Below are 4,442 nucleotides of genomic sequence, written 5' to 3'. Positions count from 1 at the left end.
CTGCGCTGCGCCGTGACCGCCCTTCGCTGTGGGTGTATCTGCGGTGTTTCCACCTGCAACCAGGCCTCTCTTCAGCTGAGCCTGCGGAATTTTGTCTCTCGGAGCTCTGAGCGGCCGTGTGCTGTGCTTCTTGCTCCCTCATACGCAGTTGTTTTCTTTTCATCGTAGAACCGTAGGATGGTTTGAGATGGAAGGGACCCTTCAAGGCCGTCCGTCCCATTCCCTGCACTGAACAGGGACACCCACAGCTCCATCAGTGCTCACAGCCCATCCAGCCTGACCTTTGCAGGGATGGGGCACCACTCTGCAACCGGTGCCACTGCCTCACCACCCTTATAGTGAAGTTTCTTCCTTAAATCCAGTTTAAATCCCCCTTCTTTCAATGTGGAACCATTTCCCTTTGTCCTGTCACACCAGACCCTACTTCAAGTCTGTCCCTCTCTTTATAAAATCATAGAATGGCCTGAATTGAAAAGGACACAATGATCATCTAGTTTCAATCCCCTGCTATGTGCAGGGTATCCAACCACCAGACCAGGCTGAGCCGCCCTTGCCCTACTGGCCGCACTGCTTCCAATGCAGCCCGGGATACAATTGGCTTTCTGGGCTTCATGTCCAGCTTGCCATCCACCAGTACAGCTCAGAGGGATTTTTATCTGCATGACCCTCTCAGGGTATATACACGACACGTTAGCCCCCTGGCGTTCTGTCTGAACCCCAAGTTGGGTATGAAAAGGTTGAGAGGGGCATAGACGTTTATCAAGATGTGCTACACATGTTCTCTGTACAGTAATGTTTTATAATGCTTTTTTTTTTCCCCCTAGACTCCACTGATCTTTGCAGCAGTCCACTATGTCATGTTTAGCCAACGCAACAGGACGAGGGGAAATGGCTTTAAACTGAAAGAGGGTAGATTTAGAGAAGATATTAGGAAAAAATTATTTTCTTCACCTTCTGTGAGGGTGGTGAGACGCTGGAACAGGTTGCCCAGTGAGGCTGTGGATGCCGCCTCCCTGGAAGGACTCAAGGCTAGGCTGGATGGGGCTTTGAGCAACCTGGGCTAGAGGGAGGTGTCCCTGTCTATAGCAGAGGGTTGAAATTGGATCTTAGAGGTCCCTTCGAACCCAAACCATTCTGTGATTCTATGATGATTGGACAATTTATTTTTATGGTTTTTTCCAATCTGTATGATTCTAATGATGCCAATTTTGCATGATTTTATGTTGGTTTTTTTATGTGTATATAGAATGTGTGCTAAGTAACAAATCTTCCAGTGTCTATGTGTATGTTTGCAATAAAAACACAGGAACAAGAAGTGAATGGATTATAAAAACTTCCAGAAAATACCCATCATCTTTTAGGGAGTAATACACATAATGCAGCAACAAGCAGTACATTTCCTAAGGTGCAAGACACAGAAGCTGGAACACTGGTGTTTTGTTTTTCAGAGAATTGTTTGTAAAGTCACGGTCAGGAGAAGGGAAGTTTGTACAAAAACTGCTGACTGCATAGAAAGTTTGTGAACTAGACAGATGCCTTGCACTGTGAATGTCAGAATAAGGAAAAAGATAATGCACAAATGTGAATCAAAGACATTATAGGAAGGAAATGAGAGTGATTCAATGCAAAATTCATATGGAGGGTTGTAAAGAAGTTGGATTGTTGCCCGAATAGAAAAGAATATGATAAAATGACAGTGTAGACTAAGAGTGGGGGGCAGATAATTCCCTCAAAAATGTACAGTGTCAAAAGAATGAAGTGCCATTCACCTCCCAGTCAAACAAGAATGTGATGCTCTTGAGACACAGAATTTATTCAGTTTTATACAGATGTTAGATGTGGATATTTACAGCAATGCTGAGAATTCCTAGATGCTCCCGAAAGAATCTGGAGAAGCAGGAAATCCATGTTGCAGAAGCCAGGCTTCCTATAAAATTCATATCTCAGATGGGGACCTGAGAAGTGAGCTGTCCCATCTCTGTCTTCGGATTCACTGTTCTTCACAGAATAACAGAATTGTAGGGGTTGGAAGGGAGTTCTGGAAATCGTCTAATCCAACTTAAGGCAGGTTTCCTATAGTTTCTGTACACAAAACAACATCCTCTTTGAGCACAAGTAGTCCCGTGTTTGCAGTCCATTTGGAGTTTTCTATATATTTCTAATTAGTTAGAATCATTGAGAAATAGGACCTCAGGCGGTATCTTAAAAATCTGCAATAGCTTAAAGGAAATCCATTAAAGAAGTAAACGTAGAGATGCATATGATGGATAACTGCGATATCTCAATGATATACATTTCAAAGAATTGGAAATGTTTGGTGAAAAAACTGAATTCCATTTAAAACATATTCTCTTATTTATAGCATCACCTATACCGATGATTCCCAACTCTTAGAAGCCACTAAAAATGATGACATCCACTGGACTGGTAGCAAATAGTTCTCTTCCTCCGTTTTTTTCCATTTCTCTATATATTTCTATCCTCACTTCACTCTGCCAAGGACGTGCATCTAAAAAAAATTCAGTGGTTAATGTTACGATGGACAGCAGTGCAGTTTTTACTGTAAGAGTTAATGTGTCTGTCAATGAAACTGTGAATGCCCAACCTGAATCTTTTACTGTGAGCACTCCTGCTGCCTCGTTGTGAGTGGTTCCATTTTCATTGCCATCTTCCTTGCATGAATCGAGGTCAATCAGAGGTGAAGGACAGAAAAACAGACTTCTGTTTGGGCAATTCAGTCTGCAGATGAAGTGGCTGAGACCTTTCAGGGCCCTTATGCTCTCTGAAAAGCCAGCATCCCCTCTGCTCAGTGTTCCCAGTGGTCTTCCATGCTGTATATGCTGCCTGCATGTATTTAAATTATGTCTCTTAAATCAGAGGTGTTCTTTGTTACAGGAAAAACTGCTTTGTCACCCATTGCATTCAGCTGCTTCATTTGTGAAGCTGACAGCAGCAGAGCAGGGCGCTAAAGGATTGACACTGAGACTCCAAAACAGTGGTTAGAGCAGTGACAGATAGCAGGGCTGCTGAAGCATTTCGATTACAGCTATTAAGGGCAGGAAACAGTCTTTCATTCTGTGTTTGTATGGCACTTCACACACTGTATTCCTGCTTTGGAGCTGGATCCTAAGTATTAAATAGTAATAAACCATGATGCCACTTAACAAATAAAAACTGCTGGTTTACAGAAGTGCTTAGTGCTTCTTCACTCCATGGAAACAGAATACTTTTTTAATTTGTTAAATCTCCTTTATATTTCAGGAAAGTGTGAACTATCCCCTTTTCTCATTCTAGAGGCTCAGATGGAAGAGTCTAAAAATTACACCGTAGATTTTTAAAGTTTTCATACCAAGAATTTGCCTGTTCAAGCAAGCAGCTGAACCCAATGATCTTTGTATTGATAATATACTGCGCTTCACATGTTGAAATGTGAACTTCTTATCTGCCAACACATGAATCAAATTAAGAAGTACATCAGAAAAAAAATCACATTGAAATGCCTGCCTGTTGCTTGGATTCCCACTTAATAATCCCGGTATTCCTAGTGCATCCATTTGACAGTGTGTGCTGAAGACCTTCAGGAAATCAGTGGGAAGAAGAAATGTGGAAAGGAGAAAACAGGAGGAAAGGGAATATGAACTTACTGTGTCCTTCCAGGCAGAGCTATACACAGATTCCCAATCATTCCATTTTTTAGGGACGGGTCAAAATACAGTTGACATTTACTGTATATAGTCCTTGCCTTTAGAGCAGGATTTGCTCATCTTTTTGAATAATTGTTTTTCCAGTGTAGCAAAATTTGCTGTGTTTTGCAACCAGTAAAGCCCCTGTGACTATCCTCCCCCTACCCCTCCACCCCCCTACTGACTATCTCATGGTAATAACACTGCAGCCAGGTTTCTGTTGCAGTGTGTATCTTCTGGAAGAGCGCTGTTTCGGTTTTTGTTTTTTGATTTTAAAACATGTAGCAATAGAGGATCCTCTGCGGGCTTTGGTGGTTTATTCAGTGCTTAATTGCTGTTAGAAACACGCACTTTATTTTTAGTTCAGCTTCCTTTGAATCATAGCTTATTTTTCTTTGCATGAAGAGAATTCTTGTTTTCTAATTCTGCAGGTATTGTCATTGCCCTTCTTTGAACCTTCTCCAGGTTCTTAGTTGACATATTTCCTTATTTAATTATTTATTTCATTGCCCAATCTGATGAAGATATGAATAATTAGTGCAGCATTCTGGTACTGGTCACAACAAAGCAAGTACAGATCTAATATGATTTCCTGATTCCTGCTTGGTTTCGTGTTCGTATGTCCAAGGGCAGTCAGTATTAGCCTTGCAGCCCTGGAGGTATGCTACTGGCCAAGGTCTCTTTAGGAATTGATTACCAATGTATAGAAATACATGGATTATGGCAAATATATAGGAAACTATGTTCTATGTCTTTCCT

This window comes from Meleagris gallopavo, chromosome 2 (genome assembly GCF_000146605.3).
Source record: "Meleagris gallopavo isolate NT-WF06-2002-E0010 breed Aviagen turkey brand Nicholas breeding stock chromosome 2, Turkey_5.1, whole genome shotgun sequence".
In the NCBI taxonomy this organism is placed as follows: Eukaryota; Metazoa; Chordata; class Aves; order Galliformes; family Phasianidae; genus Meleagris; species Meleagris gallopavo.
Note: the sequence above shows the minus strand (reverse complement) of the source record.